The sequence below is a fragment of the Hibiscus syriacus genome, unplaced genomic scaffold, assembly GCF_006381635.1.
Source record: "Hibiscus syriacus cultivar Baekdansim isolate YM2019G1 unplaced genomic scaffold, ASM638163v2 tig00111558_pilon, whole genome shotgun sequence".
NCBI lineage: Eukaryota > Viridiplantae > Streptophyta > Magnoliopsida > Malvales > Malvaceae > Hibiscus > Hibiscus syriacus.
In genome coordinates this window covers 513,835-522,354 of record NW_024063119.1, presented here as the reverse complement: position 1 = coordinate 522,354, position 8,520 = coordinate 513,835, and the positions used below count along the sequence as shown (strand labels likewise).

The following is an 8,520-nucleotide window of genomic DNA, read 5'->3' as shown; positions in this document are numbered from 1 at the left end:
ATATATATATATATATATCAGTAATTTCATACTTCAAATTTGAATTTGTATGATAATATATTTCAAATTACCAATTACTGGTAATGAAGTGAGGGGTTAGAATGATAAGTAAAAGTTAAAAGATTCAACTTTTGGTATTGTGAACGAAAAAAATAAAAAATTGAGAGTTTTATATTCTAACAATTTTTAAGATAAATTTAAATTAATTGATAAATAAATTGAGAGTATTAAGAAAACTTCTTCAAAATATCAATAAAGGGCACTAAAATAATTTCATAATCTCTAGCTCTCCCATAATTCAAAAACAACCCAAATTAACTGATAACCTATCAATCATGGTTTTAAAAAAAGTTAGGGACCGCGATTTTAGTCACGATATAGCGGTTTTGTCACTTTTCAAGTTACCCGCGATGGCTGCAATAGCGTCCGCGACGGCCGCAATCACGGTAAATCCGAAATAACCGAAAAAGCGACCGCGACCGCGATTTGAAACCCTTCTATCAACCAAATCCATTTGACCGAAAAAGGATCTTATTGAACACATATGATAATATCAAGGGACTGATATGAAGATTTACCCCCTTTTTCTTGCTTACTTGGCAATTAAAATTTAACATAGAAAGCACAGAACCGTCTTTTCAATTCCTCTTTAATCTTCCTCTCTGTTTAAAAAGGTCAAACCCAACCACTGCAAAATAAAAGGAAAGGACCATTTCCGGTGACCGTCAAGCCGTGAAACGCCGCCGTTTTTATATTATCCTCTTATGCTATTGCCGATCGTTTTTACTTTCCCGGTAACGCCCCGGTGGCCGGAAAAAGAAATTACTTTTGGATTATTTTTTTGACTATGAAGAGTAACGGCAACATCGGAAACAACAAAGGCTCCAATATTGTCAATAATAAAAGTAACAGTCACAACAATAATCGCTTTTTGCCGATTTCTTTGAAATTCATATCTTCCTGCATAAAAACTGTCTCTTCCGGTGTCCGGTCAGCTAGTGCCTCCGTTGCCGCTTCAATCTCTGCGGACAGTCACGAACACCAAAAAGACCAGGTTTTCTATTTTAGTTCTTTCACTATTGAATACCTAATTATAATCTTAATTAATTTACATTTACTTTTATTTTTTTGTTGATTTAGGTTTTTTTTGGGGATAAATATGCTCCATTTAGCTCATTTTTCTGTTCGATTGCTCAGAAAATAATTGGATGTGAAATTTTTAAGTTTTTTCTTTCTTTTCATTTTATGAATTAAAATAAATCTACTTCTAGTGAATTAGTGCTTTCTGAAATAAATGTTGTAATGTACAACCGGAAAGAAAATTTGTTTACGAGTTTTATTTTTTCAATATATGCTGAAATTCAAGTTTGATAATTGAAAACGATGTTTTCTTTTATGAATTTTATTAAAGTGAATGAAGTTGTAATTTTTTCGTTAATGAATTCAAAAAATGATTGTTCATACTTCACGATGCAAAGGTTATTTTTGCTAGAAATTAATCAATGATGCCTTGGGGGATAAAGGGAAGCTATGTTTATTTTTGGAATATGTCGATGCTGTAATATTGTTTATCTGTTTCTTTGGAGTTTTATGAGTATTTATAATGTCCACAAACCACATTTTGTTTTAAGGTCAAAATCATCATAAACGCTCTGGACGTAGATCAGTTATTTTTCAATAACAATGGTGATACTACCCATTTCCTTGACCCGTTTATGGTTGTAGCTTTTGAAAATGGTTAGGTTATGAATTTGGACAGAGTAACAGGATCAGTTTATCATAAGACTTGCTGTATGGCAACATTTTGATTCTCATTTACTCTTTAGTGATAATTATATAAATTAACTTCAGTTTACTTTGAATTGAGTTCCTTAAGGTCAAAATGGAACTCAACTGTTTAATGCCATTTTTCCATTCAATTTTTAAGTTTCCCACCATTTTAATGGCAACAACTCCTTGTAAAAGACGAGGGAAATTGTTTGCCCCTTATCCTAAGAGGGTGTGCCTGGATGTACTATGCAAATATAGTTTTAACTGTGACTGTAATATAGCTTGCCACGGTTTTCTTCTTTTGACAAGTTGTTGATACTCTGTATGCAATTTTTTTTCTTTTTATTTGTAAAATAGGTGCTCTGGACTTCCTTTGACAGACTAGAGCTTGGTCCATCATCTTTTAAGAGAGTTCTCTTGCTTGGATACTCCAATGGCTTTCAAGTTCTTGATGTCGAAGATGCCACTAATGGCAATGAACTTGTTTCAAGGCGTGATGATCCAGTTACATTTTTACAAATGCAGCCACTTCCTGAAAAGTCTGAGGGTCATGAAGGATTTAGAGCATCCCACCCTTTACTTCTGGTTGTTGCCTGTGATGAGTCAAAGGGCTCAGGTTCAATGCTTTCTGGAAGAGATGGTTTTGCTGAGCCTCAAACCGAAAATGCTCTTTTCTCTCCTACTGCTGTTCGATTCTATTCGTTAAGGTCTCATAATTATGTCCATGTACTAAGATTTCGGTCCACTGTATATATGGTTAGATGCAGTCCTCGAGTAATTGCTGTGGGGCTTGCAACACATGTAAGAATAGGCTCATGTTTTTTTATTTTCTTCCCTCAAACTTAGTCTTAGTACAACTAGTGTTTTAACATTTTTCATAGACAAGTCCCAAAAGATTAAGCAATTTTTTTCTCTTCTTTCCTTTCTATGTTTGGAATGTTCTAATCAGGGTTTCAAAAAACGTTCCCCGACCACGATTTCGTTTGCGATATAGCGGTTTCGCCGCCGTCCGAGTTACCCGCTACACCCACAATAGCGCCCACGACTGCCGCAATCACGGTAAACCCGAAATGACTGAAAATGCGACCGCGATTTGAAACCCTGGCTCTAATTCAATGCTCAACTCAAAATAAGCATAATAGATGGTTCCAAGACTACTTGTGTTTTATCAAGTAGTTTAGATACATTATTTATTTCATATTTATTTGATCTACTATTTAATGGAGCTAAACAATTTAAACCATGCAATTTTCGTTTATTGCTTGGCAGATTTACTGCTTTGATGCTTTCACTCTTGAAAACAAATTTAGTGTCCTCACCTATCCTGTCCCTCAAGCAGGCAGCCAAGGAATGGTTGGGATTAGTATTGGATATGGACCAATGGCAGTCGGTCCCAGGTGGTTAGCTTATGCTTCAAACAATCCTTTGCAGTCCAATACAGGTCGTCTGAGTCCACAGAATCTTACACCATCTCCTGGTGTTAGTCCATCAACTTCACCCAGCAGTGGGAATCTTGTGGCTCGATATGCCATGGAATCTAGTAAGCAATTAGCTGCTGGGTTAATCAATCTGGGTGACATGGGCTACAAAACTTTGTCCAAATACTATCAAGATCTTGTTCCTGATGGTTCTGGTTCTCCTGTATCTTCAAATTCAGGCTGGAAAGCTGGTTGGGCTGCTTCACATCCTGCAGAGAATGATATTGCTGGGACGGTTAGTTTTTTTATGTATTTTTGAAGCATACTTAGTCTTTTGTTTGAGTGCCTGAGTTACATGCATGATCATTGCACTCTAATTCAACCTCTATGTGATATGTTTCCATCCTTTTTTTTGCCTACATGCTTGGATTTTTTAATGTAAATGTGAGATCCATGTTTGAGGTTGAATTCTCAAAGAGGTATCTGATGAGACAACATTGCTCATTGGTTTTTAGAAAATTTAATATGATAGGCATGGAAATTCTGACCTGCTAAATATAAACAATGAAGATATAAGTGTAATTTTTAGGATTTTCTTTATTTATTGCAGGTTGTTAAAGATTTTGTTTCCAGAGCTGTTATATCGCAGTTCAGGGCTCACACTAGTCCAATTTCTGCTCTGTGTTTTGGTCCTAGTGGGACACTTTTAGTTACATCTTCGATTCATGGGAACAATATAAATATTTTTCGAATTATGCCATCCTTGACAAAGAATGGATCTGGCACTCAAAACTATGATTGGAGCTCATCACATGTGCATCTTTACAAGCTCCATCGCGGCATTACATCAGCTGTATTCATGCACCTTCTACCTTTTAAAAAAACTGTCATGTCATATACCTATCTATAATTCATTTATCATATTTTTGCAGGTAATACAAGATATTTGTTTTAGTCCTTACAGTCAGTGGATTGCCATTGTTTCATCTCGGGGTACTTGCCATATTTTTGTTCTTTCCCATTTGGGGGTGAGAATGTTCTTCAAATTCAGAATTCTCATGTAGATGGTTCTGTCTTATCACCAGCTTTATCTATCCCTTGGTGGTCTACTCCATCTTTCGTGATAAACTCTCAAACATTTTCTTTGCCACCACCAACTGTTACCCTTTCTGTTGTTAGTAGAATAAAAAACAGCAACTCGTGGCTTAATACAGTTACCAATGCTGCATCTTCTGCTGCTGGGAAGGGCTCCTTCCCCTCTGGTGCTTTTTCTGCTGCTTTTCATAATTCTTTACCAGATGATGCGCAACGAGCTCAAGTGAAAACTAATATTTTGGAGCACCTATTAGTTTACACTACCTCTGGTCATGTTGTTCAATATAAACTATTACTTTCATTTGGGGCAGAGGCAGGTGAAAATGCTTCAATAATTGGACCAGGCTCCACTCCTCAGGTACAAGATGAGGAGTTACGGGTGAAGGTTGAAACTATGCAATTGCATGCATGGGATGTATGCAGAAGAACAGATTGGCCAGAAAGAGAGGAATGTCTTTCTGGAATGACTGATGGAAGAAAAGACGCATTAGAGATGACAATGGAAGTTTCTGATTCTGAAGATAATGATGTGGGCACAAGGACCTGTCAGAGCCCCAAGGCCAGACTCACTTGTATCTTTCAAATGCCAAGTGCAGATTAGTTCTGGAAGGATACCGATCTGGCAGAACTCTAAGGTTTTTAGGGCCATGAGATTCTCACCCATTTTACTTACACCTGTATTTTTGTAGGTCCATCCATACGATGAGTCCTGTGGGGTTTGAGGAGCAGAAATTCACCACAGACCAGTCTGGTGGAGAAATTGAAATAGAACAGATGCCTACTTATGAAGTTGAGATTAGACAGAAGTATTTATTGCCTGTTTTTGAGCATTTTCACAGGCTTCAACCTGAATGGAACAACAGGTAATTGCTACATCATTTTACATTATGCCTTCTGGTTTTGACTATTTTCATCCCTTCTTTTTCATATGGAAGCGAGGTTTAGGATGGTCTTTAGTGCAGAATGATAGTTATTGTATTACTAATGAATTTTCCTTCACAATATTCCTTATTTACCCCAGGGGATCTGGTGGAGAAAAATATCCAATGTCTTCTGAAGACGCGAAAGCAAGATTCTCTCAAGTCACTGTTATTTCTCGCTCTAAGTTGATGTCACCTTGCTCGCTTGAAAACTCAGATAGTGGTATGGCAATGTTTTGAATTTTAATTATCATGCAAAATACTTATGGAGCCAACTCGTTGACGCTTTGTGTTTTTCACCAGGATCAACGAGGAATTCTTATACTTCCAGCATTCAATCTGGAAAGGATGGTGATGGGGTAAAAGGACAATTCTGTTTTTGCATCAGCTGTGTTTAATCAGAGCACTCTTAGCAAAGATGCTGGTTCAATTTCTTTTAATCAATCTAGAGGTGGTGTTTGTCATATTGAAGATAGTAACTCAACTAATAGTATGTCATCCTTAACAAGTGGCTCTCTATCTGGTGGTAGAACTGTTGCAAAAGAGGTTCAGGTTCCAAATAGTGACGGAATAATTGATGTTTCGAACACGAGTTCTAACCGTTCTGATTTGAGTATGAACATGTTAGATGAGGGGCCAGTAAATGAGTCGCCAGATTTTGAGCAATTTTTTCAAGAAGAGTACTGTACAGCATTACCCTCAGGTGCATGTCTTGAACCGAAGAAAGTTACTGATGTTGACAACAGCAGCAGTCCTTGCGATAAAGAAAAATCTGAGGAAGAAGTTGACAACGATGATATGCTTGGGGGTGTTTTTGCCTTCTCTGAGGAAGGTAAGTATTTAAAGGCATTTTTTTATTGTTCATACTTAATATATATGATGCATCATAGTCCAAAAACGTAGCTTCTTAAACTTTGCTTCTTCTATATAACATACAATCTCTTGTACCATCTACCGAACCTAACACATTAAAGAAATCATGATTCCATTTTGCGGTATGTTGACTTATATCTTCTTGTGTTTATTACCTAATGAGTGGTTGTTGCCTTCATAATTGTTTGTACTGTGAACTTTCAGGTTCTTTCGGATAAAACGTCAGCCTTGTCGGGGGGTTCACACACTAATAAGAATTGTGGTTTGATTATTCCTAAAAGCTACTGACTGATTTATTCAGGTAATTTATAATATCGTAACTACTGGTTTATTGTGATGCCAAGGGCAAATTCTCTGGTTTCCATCTTCCTAATATACATTTTGTAAATTTATATTTGATAAAAATACAAGCGATATGTGAGGGCATACTTTCTGTGTTGTGTAACATTATTCATTCTTCAAAGAAAAAAAAAAGAAAAAATAATAAAAGAAAAAAAATGAATCACTGAAGTGCATTTTGTTCTTTTCCATTTGTTTCAATCGTGTGGTCCATAAGCCTCTAGATTTTCTTGACATATCTTGTTCTTGCATACTTACTGTGGTATAGGAGGAAGAAGAGGTTAGAAATGATGAGGTTTGAACTTTAAATTTGTATTTCATCTTTGTATTTTTTGTGTCAAAATTCAAACACGATATATATTGCACATCGTGTTTGTATTGTTTTGTCGGAGCTGCATCGGAATTCGCCCCCAACCACCCAGATGCCCTTCCCATCAAAGGAGTGGCCCCTTGAACTATAACCAGTCACTGGGATACTCTTCCATCACCATTGAGCGGAATCTTCACTCTTACATGCCAATATGCATTACGTGCCAGTATGCATGCATTTGTGTAGAGGAAATTTAGAAAACTTGGGCATCCTCCGAGTATGGAGCTTAGAGCCATTGTTGTTGCCCAGCCCGGCTAGGAGAGGGTCCATTTTTGTTGTCGTTTTAAGGGCTTGAATTGTCTCAATCAGCACGCTGTTAAATAGTCTATGTTCAAATTCAATGAACACAACTATTTTGTTAAGTTTAAACAAAACTATTTCCATTCGGCCGGGATGGCTTGGATGGCTGTAATTTCATCACTTTCATGCTTTTTTCCATGCTTTTCATTTAAAATTATTTACGTTTAGATACGAGTGCACAGTATGAATATATATATTTTATAAAATTTTTAATAAATAATTATATCTTTATATTTGATATACATGATTGAGTGTTCAGTGCATCTACAGCCTTTCGAATCAAATCATTTTGGTTACATTATTCAAATTTAACTTTTTTAATAGTTTGAGATGATTGTAAGGGTAATATCTGTTTAAAATCTTTTTTAATAGTTAGTAATGTTAGTATATTCTATAAATGTAATTATTCGAATCTAAAATCTTAAGAGAGAATAATATTTTGTAACCCTTAAGACTATTTGATGTGTTTAAATTCACAACAATTATTCAAAATGAATATATATCGGAATCTGAATGTACTCATTTTTAGAAAACTCTGCAATTTATTTAAAAAAGAGAGGATGAATTACGTGTTTAGTACATAAGCTATCAATTTTAGTCTGTTTTAGTATCTAAATATTTAAATTTTTTTCAAAACTATATCCAAAGTTTATTTTTTGTTTCATTTTAGTACCCGTCGTTAAAAAATTTAGTTTTTGTTTCATTTTAATCTCTCATTCAAAACTTAACGTCATGTATTGAAAAAGTTATAAGTTTATGAAATAAAATGGACCAAAATTGATAGTTTAGTTATTAAATGCGTTAAGTTTTTAACGGCGGGTACTAAAATGAAATGAAAATTAAATGTTAGGCATGCTTTTGAAAAAAATAAAAGTTTAAGTATTAAAACAGACTAAAACTTATATTTTAATTACTAAATGCGTAGTTTACCCTAAAAAATATATCCTCCTACATTCCTATTTGAATATATATATATATATCACGTCATGTTGAAATATCTTTATTGAACAAAACCGTCCATCTTTTCGTTTTGTTTTTCAGATTGAAGACCATATTACCGTAAATCTCCAAGAAATTTGGAATAATTATCAAAACTTTTGAGTGTTCAAGGAAAGTTTAAAAATTGTTTCAAGTTAATAAAGTGTTCCAGAGTCCTTCAACTCCTATGACCATAAACAATCAATGAACGCTAAATTGCCATCTTCAACTCATTGATGGTAATGAACATTGTTAGAAACTTAAAATCAAAGCCTCTTCATTTCATCACCATCTTCTGAAAAAAACGCCGTTATGGTGACTGTAAGTTGGTGCTATGATGATGGTTGTGGGGAGTCGTTGGTATTGCCTGGCTTCGTTTTAATTGAAAAACAACAAAGATGAAGAAAACAAAAATGAAATCATACTTAATTCAGAGGGAAGTCCCGTAATTGTGGTT

At 35.2% G+C, this 8,520-nt stretch overlaps 1 pseudogene; it reads left to right on the top strand.

Annotated features, from left to right (window-relative positions):
- Positions 1 to 651: 651 nt before the first annotated feature.
- On the top strand, positions 652 to 6,551 carry LOC120164956 (annotated as a pseudogene).
- Positions 6,552 to 8,520: the final 1,969 nt, after the last annotated feature.